This window comes from Augochlora pura, chromosome 3 (genome assembly GCF_028453695.1).
Source record: "Augochlora pura isolate Apur16 chromosome 3, APUR_v2.2.1, whole genome shotgun sequence".
NCBI classification, from domain to species: Eukaryota; Metazoa; Arthropoda; class Insecta; order Hymenoptera; family Halictidae; genus Augochlora; species Augochlora pura.
In genome coordinates, this window is record NC_135774.1 from 3,577,795 (window position 1) to 3,590,622 (window position 12,828).

General features: G+C 53.6%; 1 protein-coding gene across 3 annotated transcripts in view; it reads right to left on the bottom strand.

The window, feature by feature from the left end:
• The window catches only part of Tio (zinc finger domain-containing protein tiptop), an 86,533-nt gene that overhangs the window by 31,038 nt on the left and 42,667 nt on the right, over positions 1 to 12,828 (bottom strand). The window lies entirely within an intron of this gene.

Genomic DNA, 12,828 nt, shown 5'->3' on the forward strand with positions numbered 1-12,828 from the left:
TCCACCCCCTTATTCGGCCGTTACCAGCCCTCCTAACCGGTCGTATATCTTTCCACCGTACGCCCTCAAAAGCGGCCGCCTTTGTTTCAGATATTTATGAGGCGTTTTAATTCGCGCGCCGCGTCACCCGGCGTCGTCGGACCTCGGTCGGGATCGGCGGACGTCGGTCGGCGTCGGGCACCCGGGGGGATACGGTGGGGAGGTTGGCGTCGGCGTCCCTGTTGACTTCGGGGCAGCCGGTAGGCACGGGACGCGCGGCCGAACGCCGAAACTGTGCACGGCACAGCAGCAGCGAGAACAGCGGAGGTGGGGTGGCAGCAGCGGCGACGGCGGCGATGGTGGTGGTGGTGGTGGTGGTGGTGGCAGCGGTAAGGGGATGATCGCGTTAAAGCGCTACCATCGGGGGATGCCGGGGTAGGCATAATAGGCGTAAGGGTGACTCGATAAAGCGGCAACCCCTCGCCACCCCTTTCCAACCGCCTCCCCCCCACCCCCACCCCCCCCCCCCCTCCCTCCCACCTTCTAGACGCAGACCATAAGCGCAAACAAACTCTCGGCCGTATATCGTCGCGAATGGTTTCGCGTCCCCCATCGTTTGTCGCTCTTTCCGCGTCTGCGAGAACCGCCTCGACCGATGCAACCCCGCCGATGCACCGCCCGCGCAACGTGCCACGACCTTACAGTGGTCGTCGTTCTCGGCGACGTGTTCGCGGGAGCGCGGCGAGAGCCTGCAATAAGCGTGACTTCTTAAAGGGGAGACTCGCGGCTTTAATTCGAGCCGAGCGACTTTGTGGAGTCGCGCGGGTGCGCGACTTCGAATCGATTCGAAGATTTAACCTGCGGAGGGCAGGAAAATTCCTTGCGTAAGGCAGTAGTTTTATTTTTGAAGTTGTTGCACGCACAATATATTAATGTATAATGTAATAATATTATACATAATTCTATGCAATTTTTAATATATATTAAATTCAATGTAGAGCATGATTTGATGAAAATAAATTCTTAGGATGAATATACATAATATGAGAAGTACTTCATGTACAGGTACTTTAGTAACTTTATTCTAGTTCTTACGTATTTATTTATGACAATCAAAAGAAAGGAGAATTTCCTACATCAGCTAGAAATTTCCCTACATGAAACATAAACCAATAATTGCGTGACTGTTACATTATTATTACATTCTTTCACCGTAACAAAGGGCTTATCGCGTCGACGAATAAAATTATTAGTTACTATTATGAATAATGCAATTGGCTTTCGTATCTGTACACGTTTAATTGCATTCTTCCATGCGCCATAAATGCATAAAAATCCGCAGTCGAGAGTCGTGACTGAAATACATTGGCTTTTCATTTCTCCGAGGGTAAAAAAATAGAAGCGTTTTAGCGTTCGTAGTTTTGCGATTTTTTAATATTTTCATGTCTTGTATTTGAAGAACAAGATGGTAGAGGAGAACGCGGGGAGATTTCTCGCCCGACTTGTCACCGAGTTGTACTACTCGGGGGGTAGCTGCGCGAAGAAAACTCGAAAGCAGCGAGTACGTCGATAATTGCTGGACCAGTGTGCCTCGCTTTCGCAAAGTCGAAACGACGATCCTGTCGTCTAATTTCGTGCTACGCTCTGCTAAGACCTCGATGGACTGAATTTGAAATTGATTTTCCATAAATCGACGATCGATGAATGATTTAATTAATCGCTTCTAGGAAGATAATCTGTCGTAGACGCTAAATATATAATTACTACGCCTATGAATAGTTTTAGACAATAAATATTAACAGGTTTCTTTTATTTCGCTCTCTAATTTGGCTATTTAATATTTTTACTAAAAATTCATATACCATATACAATTACTAATTATGGAATAACGAAAACAGGTTCTTTTTATTTTGTTCTCTACTTTGGTTATTTAATATTTTTACTGAAAATAGATGTACCATATACAATTATTAATTATGGAAAAACCAAACCAGAAGAATACTTTTGGTGGCAATGAATTCTTTGATTCTAAGCTTGTTATTAAATATCTTTTCAACGCGTTGAACGACCACGTGAGCAACATCGGTGGTGCACGTGGCGCCGAGCGTGTTACGGAAAAAATGTAACAACCCCCGAACCAATAGCGGTGAAATTTAGTGTCCCGATGCGAGGACCGTACGTAACTTTGTACGTAACGATCCCGTGCATGGATCCTATATCTCAGATTGCCATAATTATGTCCGTATTTACGACGTCACTGTATCGTCGATGCGCCGACGACGCCGACCTCCGACCAAAGCTTTCCCCCGGCAGTGGATTTTACGTTTTACTTCGCGTCCCGTTTACGAGACACCAGAGACGCCGGTAGCACTCTCGCTCGCGTGCTTTGCGTCTCGCGCAGCCGACTTGAGCGGTAACGGTTCGTCACTCTGTCGTTGTTCCTTTCTCTCTTCCGCGAACGCTCGGTTTCTATCGGGCAGGTTCGTCCCTCGGTCCTCGTTACTTTTGCCTTTATCGTCCCCGTTGCTGTTTCTCTTTCTCGAACGAATATTTTTGGCCCGGCGTCTCTCTCTCTTTCTGTCTCACTCTCTCTCTCTCTATCTCTCTCTCTCTCTCTCTCTCTCGGTCGGACTCGGCGTCTCCCGACTCTGTGAACACTATACTCGCGTCGTTGGTTCATTCCGGCGTCTGGCTGGTCTCGTCCCGTCACCGGCACCGTCACCGGCACCACGCTCTCTTTCTCTCTCTCCTCTCTCTCTCTCTCTCTCGTTTGCACTCTGCCCAACAGCCTTCGCTCTCTAAAAGCCTGGCTGTGATCTATGACGGGACGTTGCGTCACTCGAGGAACAGATGCAGGGCCACTATATTACTCGACCGTATCTACGGAGAAAATGGAGAGGGCGGGCGGTGAAGAAGAAGAAGAGAGAAGAAGAGGAAGAGGAGGACGAGGGTGACAGGGGTGCGACGAGAGACGACGACGACGACGACGATGTTCGGCGAACGGCTAACTCGGCGGCACGGGACGCCGAGGAACGCGCCGGTTCGTGCCGTTTGCGGGTAAGCGCGGGGTTTTCGGCGGCTCGGCGCGCCGCGATGAGAACCGATAGCGAGCACGATACGATGGAAAGTGGAAGCTCGTTCATGGAAACGCCAGCCAGCTGTCTACGCGAGAGCGGACCGGGGAGGAAACGTACGGGGGGAAGGGGAGGCTCGAAAACGCGCGCGTCGGCAGGGTAGACGCTCGGAGAGTCCCATAAATCAGGTCAGGGTTGGCTGTGACGGGGGTGGCTGCGCGGCGGTAGTTGCAGAGGGAGGCCGAGGGAGAGCGAGCGAGAGAGAGACGGAGAGAGAGAGAAAGAGAGCGAGTCGCGCGGAGTTAAGGGGGATAGCTACGACTCGAAGGGATCCGTCGGCTAAAGGTCGCCGCGCAACGAGCTCGTGCCGAGAACGAGAAACGACGACGAAACGAGAAACGACCGACGTGGAGGACGCGCGCGCATGCTCGTAAAACGTTTCGCGCCAATTCCATTTTCGCCGAGCCGGCGACGAGAAATCCTCCGCCACGGTTCGCGCGAACGCGGATAGATCCGTATCGACGAGATCGTCGCCGTTCAAGCGACTCCGAGCCCGAAAAGTTTCCGGAAACGAGAACCAATCGAAACCCGAAACGAAACGAGACGAATCGGAACGAGACCGGTCGGGGCCGAGTACGAGAATGGAACGGCGGGAAGGGAGGAGAACAAGTGGATCGGAGCGACCGTAATGGAGAAAGAGAAAAAGAGAGAGAGAAAAAGAGAGAGAGAGAGGGAAAGAGAGAAAAAGAAAGAGACCGACGGAGAGAAAGAAAGAGGGAAGGGGGGACGTTGAAGAAGCTTCGAAGGGACCCCAGATGGAATCGGTGCAGTTTGGAATATTGGAAAACGTCGGATCGCGCGAGAAATCGGAGAGGAGAGGAGAGGAGCGACGGGGACGGGGCGAAGGGGCGTTGGGGGAGGGGAGGGGCCGACGGGGGAAGCGACAGAGTGCGAGCAGGGCACTATTTATGACGCGTACGTGAATTCTTGGAACAACGGGGATACGGCGTGTTCGTGTCACGGCGTTGCCGAAGAAAAAGAACGATCGGGGCTCACCGAGGGACTCGAGAGGGTGGCTAGCGCGCGCGCAGCCGGGCTGATGTCGTAAAATTGAAGTCGACGGGGAGAGAGAGAGAGAGAGTCGGTAGGTAGTAGGATCGGTCGCACTGTCGCGGACGCGACCAATTCGTTTCGAGAAGAAGCAGCAGCCGGAGTTTTCGGGACGGCCTCTGGCAGAGTACCGCGGGGGAAAGGGAGGGACAGGGGGCGGGGGGAGACGGTGGACGGTCGAGGCGATGAATCGCAGCAGGTCGATACCGGGCCGGCGGCGGTACGCAGCCCGAAAAACGTCCGCGCGGCGAGTCTTCGAGCAAAGTCTTCGGGACTCGGCGAGTCTAAACGCAGAGCAGAGAGGACTGGAAACGGGCTCGTTGACGGATGGAGAGGGAGAGAAAAGTCACGGAACGGACGCGTCGCGGCTCCTCGGAAATGTCCGTCCTTCGTGGACGTTAAACGTCTTCGAGAGATCAAAGCTTCGCGGGACACCGGGGGAAAGAGCGAGGCTTCGATTGATTCATTGGACGCGCGTGCCTGGTTTCGAATCACCAGAATAGAATCCGCTGCCTCGGAATGCCAGGCTCACGGCTAATCCATCGAGCGTCTTTATTGCTCCGCGACATTTATAAAACGCCCGAGAGACGAGGGTTCGCCGCGCGATCGCGCTCATTCGTCACCGATTATAAATCGTCGGGTTTAGGTTGGGCCCCCACCTCGTCCCGCACGCCTCGCTCTTCTTTTTCGCTCCGCTCTCCCGCTCTCTCTCTCTCTCTCTCTCCCCCTGTTTGCTGTCTTTACGAGTGCCGTGGGCTCGACGCCGGGGTGCGTCCGCGACAACGCATCGACACGAAGCCTTCGCAGAGTCTATTCGGACGACTACGTCGCACGACTACGAGGTTTCGGGAACGGCCGAAGCGGTCGAACGGAAACGAAACGACTCGCGATAGAGAGAAGAGAGAGAGAGAGAGAGAGAGAGAGCTGCCGCGCTTCGTCGAGAAAAGTATAGGTAAGATAAGGTGCGCTCGTTCCCTCGAAACGTCCCCGGACGGTCGTCCTGAAGCGTTCCGAAACGTTCCGAAGCGTTGCGAGGCGCCTCGTCCCTCTCTATTCGCCGTAACGACCGCCGGTCTCGTTCTCCGGAGTATCGTCGGGACCGGCGCGATATAGCGGGCTCTCTCGCCGTTCCTCCCGTCGCGTCGCGTCGTTACACCAACTTCGCCGATGTCGACGAACGCGGAGCGAGAGAGCGGCCGGGAAGAAAGCACGAGGAGAACGCGCGTCCGCGGGATCCTCGACTATCGCCGAGACCCTCCTCCCCCTCCTCCTTCTCCCTTCGCCGCCGACAGCAGCCCAAGCGGGAGCGGAAGGCAGCCGCGGTCGGCCGAGCGAGATACGCGTCGAGGTATCGTGGATAGCGCTCGCGAGCGCGGGGGCGCGGGCGAGTCGAAACCCGAGTGGGTGGTAGCCGGTTTAATACTCGCCTCGATGGCTCGGTGTTTCTAGTAATTGGGAAGTTAAACAGCCCTCCGACATGCAGCTCTCGCTCGCCCTATCCAACCCCCCACCCCCCTCCCTCTGCACGTTACACTTCTTCCCTTTGTTCTTGGTTTTCCCTTCCGGTTTGGTCTCGCGTGCGCCCGTTCCTCGCTCTCCGAAATACTGGGAATGGTAGCTCGGCGCGCACACGGGGTAGGAGGGGGGGGGGGGAGAGGTCGGCGGCGTGTACAGCCTTCCCCGGGAAGTGGAAAGCTTTAATTAAAGAAGACGAGCAATGGATTCTCTCTCTCTCGCTCTCTCTCTCGATTCCCGGAGCAACGTCCTTTCGCTTCTATTCGCGGTGGAGGGAACGATGGGAGATGGTCGCGCGAGAAGTGAAACGTTGAGAAACCAGCGGGACAATCTCCCGATTGCTTTCGCCCGTTCCTTATCGACAGACGTTTTCGAGAATTTCGAGCGATCCGCTCGATTCGTGTCGAGGCTCGGACGAGTAGAAGAAACACGGCTGGCAGGAGCCCGATACTACCCGGGGAAGAAAAGAGCGACGAGAGGAGGAGGGGTTGGGGGAGAGCGAGCGAGAGAGAGAGACGGAGAGGCCGTGCGGCCTGGCAAACGAACGGAGAAACAGAGAGAGAGAGGAAGAGAGAGGGGGTGGTAGGGGCAAGGTAAGTAGGTATAAAGGAGCGTGACTGGACGCGAGTTCAATACGCGGCCCTCGAGCACAGCTGTCACTGACATCGCCGCAATTCGAAACTGACCACGACAGCTAACCTCGGTACAGGCGGACCACAGCGGCGGAAACTTATACCAACCTTCCGATTGATACGTCCCGGCCACTCACCATACGCCGAAGGGGACGGATTAGTCGGCGGATGGCAGACTTCTCGTGCTTCCAACTTCCCCCTCTGGATGATCCTCCGCCGCCCCTTTTCGACTCTCGGCCTCCTTTCGAAAACCGCTTGTCGTCGCGATTTCCCGGCTTCCTCCACGCGTATTTCCGCGGTCGACTTTTCCACGGGATCGCGCGGCCGTACGGTACAGCTCGTGCCGATAGCGAGCGTGCCAACGAGCCGACGAGGCCTCGGCGCGATAACAGGCGAGCGCGTAAACGCTCGCGAAACGAACGGAGAAAAGAGGCGAGACGACGAAAGCGAAGAGAGAGAGAGAGAGAGCAGGAAGAAACTCGCGCGCCGCCGCCGCCGCCGCCGCCGAGGTCCGTGAAAGAAAACGATGCCGGAGATGGTTGGGTCGTAGCCAAGCGAGCAGCCGGTCGGCCGGACGGTCGAACGGTCGGGCGGTCGGACGCGGTCGGCCGATGCTTCGTGAGAAGGGCGAAGAGATGATTGATGGAACGTCAGTCATGCTGCAGCCATCGATCTCCCGTACCTATACCTTTATTATTTATTATCCTTGCCGCTACGGATACTTTGCTCCAGGTACGTCGCGCGCTTCTCCCGTCCTCGCGTTCTTTCGACTTCAGAGCCTCGGTCTCGGTCTCGGCCTCGGTCTTGGCCGGCGAGTCTTCGGCGAAATCCGGACGCTGTCGCGCCTCGGTGACGTTGCAACGGGCGGCACAGGTCCGGGTTTGAGGAGATCCCTCTCTCTCTCTCTCTCGTCCGTGGACACGGCCACCTCCTCTAGCCCCGATAGTTTCGGGCCGGGAGAGGCGGCCGCGTTTCCGGACAGGCGACTCTCGGTTTTCGAATCGATTGAATTTTTCCGTGCAAGCGGCGAAAGACTATTTATCACCGCGCACCGGCCCGCTCTACGACAAAAGAGCTCGCGGCGGTTGGCGAGCGTTGCCGCCCCCGATGCTTCTTTACAAACACATCCGTGGATGAACGAATCTTGCGCGCTCGCCTCTGCTGCGTCACGAAACAAATGCGCTTTCAGCCAATCATCGTGGTACCGTCTGTAAGAACGACGATCACGATGACGCGGTGGAAGATGACTCTTCGCAGCTGTCAATCGTTCGAGGCCACGCCACGGGCCCGGCTCGTCCGTGCCTCGACGGTTTCGTGTCATCCGCGGCCGAGCGGACGCTCGGCACGGCCCGCTCGAGCGAATCCACGACCAGATATGTTCGAGTTCCAGACGAAACGCGCGCCGAAGACCCGATTTTCTTATTTCACAAAGAACAAGAACCGTCGATGGCTTTCAACGCGGGCAACGGTAATTAACCCCATGCACTGTGACTCATTTTATGGCTGCGTCGATTAGCACTTATTTGTGCTTAATAGGACTAGGTAATTTTTGCTTTTTATATTGTCTTTATTTCCTGTCGTTTCTAGACTTTGTTAATAGAAGAATTCAATTTGATTTTAACTGAGAAGAAATTAATAATATTTAGCAGAGCTTGTGTGGAATCTCTGTCGCGAGTCCGACTCGCTGTTATATAGCGCAAGGGGTTAAGCGTAATTCCATTGCTTCGTTTTCAACGCTGACAAGTTGAAATGAAATTGTCATTACGCTTTCTGTAGCAAAGTGCATCCCGTTCGCAAAAACTAAAATAACAATGACGATCGAACGGCGCTGGTCGGGCCGCACGGGCGGTGCGGCGCGCGATCGCAAAAATTGGAGTTGAACGTCGGCGATGGGGTAAAACGTGGCAAAAAGAGCAAGAAGACGGAGCGCGCGTTAAGACGAGAAGAAGCCGAGGGGAGCCCGGGGGAGGGGGGGGGGGGAGGGGAGGCGAGGAGGAGAGGAGGCGAGAGCCGAGAGGAGAACCGCGAAAAGGGAAGGTGCGCGCGTCGTGCAACAGGGGCGGAAAAGTTGACGGCTTAGACGTTTTAAATTTCTCGAGGTATTTGAGAAGACATCGAGCAACTCGATCTCCCGAGCCGGACGCCGCGCCGCGCCGCGTCGGAGATACCTGCACCTGAGCCTCTTAGACGGTTTTTCGTTCCTCTTTTTTTTTTTTTCCCCTCTTCCGACAGCTGAACAGGTTGCGCGTACAGCCCGGGCACCGGGCGCTCTCTCGGCAAGAAAGGAAGGAGATCCGACGTGGCTAAATTTCGCGGCGGACTCGCGCATACATTTGTCGGGCCGGGGGCCGCGAGAGCCCGCGCGAGCCGCCCACGCTGCCCGAACGAATCAGACGCGACGAGAGCGCGGGCCCTCTTCTTTCCGTCGCGTCCGAGAAACAGCGAAACAAACTTTTCCGGTTCCGAAACCGCGTTGTCTGCCGCCCGCGGTTCTGCTCCCCCGTTAATTGTTAACGGGCTGGAATACAGCGAATCGGTTATCGATAATTAACAGGCGAACGAGCACGCCAGGTGCGTCGGTGTTACTCGTTAATGTATTAATTATGCAAAATGCGCGAGTGCGGTCGCGGGCTGGTGTGTGCGTGTGCGTGCGCGTGCGGCGTACACGAGCGCGTCGTGTGCGTGCCCGTTGGTCGCGCGCAAACGGATTAGGATATACAATATACGTGATTCGAGGCAGGTCAAGACCAGCCACGGTGCGCGACGCGTAGAATAGGTATGCGGGGAAGTGGGCGAGAGCGAGCGACCGGGGCACGTTCGAAGCACGGCTAGACACCGCGGTGGAGCACCGTGGAGAGCAAGGTAGAGCACGGTAGAGCACGGGCGCAACACGGGCACAGGTACGGGGACGGGCACACGGACCAGCGTGCTTCATTCATAGTTAAGCGGTCGCTGTTTATGAACGAGCATACCTATTACGTAACGCATCGTCGGCAACGAGTCTTTTTCTACCGGCCACGTGGTCGAACGGCGGATTACGCGTTCCGACCGGGCTACACACCGACGTCCCCGCACACGCGTGTCTCGTCCACCAATTTGCCAGCATTCGGGATATTTTCATATACCACGGACCGTCGCGCGCTATTCAAGCCGACCTGGAATATTCTATGCTTTCGGTACAGTTTCGAACGTGATTCTATTTCTTTGGTTTCACTTATTTAACAGATTCGGTGCTCGTGTCAGTCAACGATCACTAACGCGCCGTAGTTTCCGTTCGTACCGCGTCAGTCACTTGGCCACCGACGATACACAATTTAAAACGCGATGTCTATGGAAATGAATTTTTAAATCGCTCGGAGCGTTGTAAATATTACTTGTCACCAAAAAGTTCAATTAGCGTTATTAGAACGCGATATTCGAGAGGTAAGCGCGGATAAACTGCTCTTAATTTCTCTTCGGTGACAAAGGGTATCCTTCTATTCCGTATACACGAGTTAATAAAATAGTATTATTATCGAACGAAAAGGTTTGGCATTTAACGTGTTGGAAATAATTTTATTACTTAACACATTCCCATCGGGCTATTTCTCCTGACAACGTTTTTTCTTTCTAAAACGAGAATTCTCGTTTCCCGACGCGAACGTGTTAAAACCTTATTAATTCAGCTTCAATTTCTGGACGATCACAAATGTTAGGACAATATTATCGAAAAAAGGACGATAGGTATTTCAGACGATCGAAACGGTTCGCGATTCTCGCGATCCAGCAACCGACGGTCGTCGATCGCCGGCGATCATTGTCCCCGCTAAACCGCGATCCATCTGCCCGCGAAGATCCATCGCTCTTCGCGGCGAAACGGGACCGCGCCTCCGCGTCGACGATTTCGAATTCGTGCTCGCCTGCTTCTTCCGCGCAATCAGATTCACCTCTCCCCGACCCACCTTCTCCCCCCTCGTGGAAGAAAGCCGCACACCTCGATTATAATTACCGATAGTCCGCCGACCGATACGCTTCGATACAAGAGGTCCTTGTATCGTTCTCGATCACCGGTGCGTGGAAGCGGGTTAATTGGAATGGTACTCTCGCGATCGACGCGGATCGATCGTATCGATATGACGCGACGCGACGCGAAGCGAAACGACCGAAACGAGACGAGGAGACGAGGAGACGAGAGACAAGCCGAGACGAGACGCGGACACAAGTCCCGCGTCCTTTCTGCCGCTTTTTCTCCGGTCCCCCCCTCGGCGATCGATAAAATTGCGGAGAATGGCATTTCGTGACGAAGCGGTAACACCGTCGACGAAATCTTTCGCCGAGAAATTGGGTTACACGGTCGACGAGTCGGTGTCACGGAGTCGCGTTCCTCGCTATCGAGAGAGCCGCTTACCACGCTTCCATCTGTCCCGGGGACATCTTTCGCGTTTTAGGGGAAACGGTATCGTCCACGAGCGATGATAACGTTGACACGGTTCGCACGCCGCTGGTCGCAACGCGCTGCCCGTCCCGGACAGTCTATCGATCAGTCTCGTCAAAAATATACGATCGACTCGACGAGCAACAATTCAAGCCGCGCCGTACGCGTCTACGCGATCCTGAGGAGGATCTTCCGGATCCAAAAGTAAATGATCTACTAGGTCCGACGAGAGCCGAATCGTCGACGAGCAACGATTCAAGCCGCCTCGGTCTACGCGTATCAGCGGAGGATCTTCCGGATCCTGTCGAATCCACCAATTTCTTCACTTCGCCGCGCGTCGCCAAGCTGCCGCAAACGCGGCGAAAACACGGAACGCAATTCCGGCGAAGAATCGGCGCGTTCGTACGGCAGTGCCGGTGACGTGCCACCGCCTTGTCCCTTCCATTCTCTTCCTACGCAACGAAACGACTCGCCCCGCGAAGCCATGATTCACCGGTTTACACGCGACTTCGATACCGTTACGCGCGTGTGGGCATACGAGGTGCCCGTTTCGTGCAGGTATACGGCCGACCGCGAAGCGACGAGGATGACACGATGGATCGCGTTGCAACGCCGTGTGCACGTACAACCAAATGCCCGCGATTCAGGTGGACGAAGACCGCGCATTTTCCTCCATCCTTCGTAATTAATTGTAACACTTTGCCGGACCTCGGGACAGTTTCAATGAAGAAACTGATTAAAATCATTTTACGTACGAACACGTATTTGTTTTATTATCGTCGATTTATTAGAATCGAGTTACAGATAACGGAGTACGACTTTGTTTTATTAACGAAGTGATCATTTAGTATTACATGATAAAGGAACGCAAGGCTAAGTCAGAGAATTTAAGACGTTTTAGTTCTGCTCTGTTAAAGTGACCGAACTAGGTCGACTAACATAGAAATTGGTATTTTAACCCCTTGCACTACGACTCCTTTCACGCTGCGTTGATTAGTACTTATTTGTTCTTAATACTGTCCTTAATAGGACTAGATATTTTTTGTTTCTTCTATTGTCTTTATTTGCTACAGTTATTTCAATTTCAATTCAATTTTATTTCGATTTAAAAGGAATTAATAATAATCATATTTAAATAAAATTTACCAATAAAACTAAAGGTTCGTGCTAAAAGCAATACTAGCCATTAAAACACACACTCTGCAATTACTTCATAACACACTCTTATATTATAATTTTAATTTATATTATTTAAATGTATTCCGGACTATGTATATATACATCACATTTATGTAGCACAAAAGGGTTTTACAAGCCCGTTAATAAAGAATAATAATAATAGTAATATTAATTATTTTTTCTTGCGTGGAATTTTTACCACGAGTCTGGCTCGTTATTATAGAGCAAGATTTTATTATAGAGCACTTTTGACGAACTGTGGAGACTTTAGTGTGAACATTTAATTACGTTACAATATAACGAGGCGAATGCGAGTTTAAGATTTCTATTAATACATACAGCGACATGTTTTGGAGTATATTGAAACCTATGCTTGTATCCATACGGCATGGAAGGTGTATCAATTTTCCGGCGAGACTTTCCTCCACCCAGACATCAGGCATTTGGTTGTCGTCGTCGAGATCCCAGCTTTCCGGGCCGGAATGCGGTTCGTCGCGTCAAAGGAGAGCCGAGCGAACGATGGGGGGGAACGGAGAGAGGATAGACGAGGAGGCGCGCTACCGAGAGAGTGATCTACGCGCGAGTGGGTGGCGCACCCGAAGCGTATGCTCCGCGCTGACGTAACACGCGCAATTACTATGCGCCGCTATCACCGATCATCTTGTTTAGCGATCGGCGACGCGAACGCGCGCGCGCGTGCAACCGTCCCCTTTCCGCGACGATTTTTCATTCGATTTCGGAGGATCGAAGCGAAGCAGGATCGACGCGCGATTCGTCCGGGTCGGCGAGTCCGCGTCGAACGCCGGTCCGGCCTGGATTCGCGAAAGCGCGCGCAAGGATCGGGAATGATTTACAAGGTAGACGGCGGTGAGACGCGCGAGCTAGCGATCGAGCGAGCGCGGCTCGCCGATACGGGTCTGTCCCC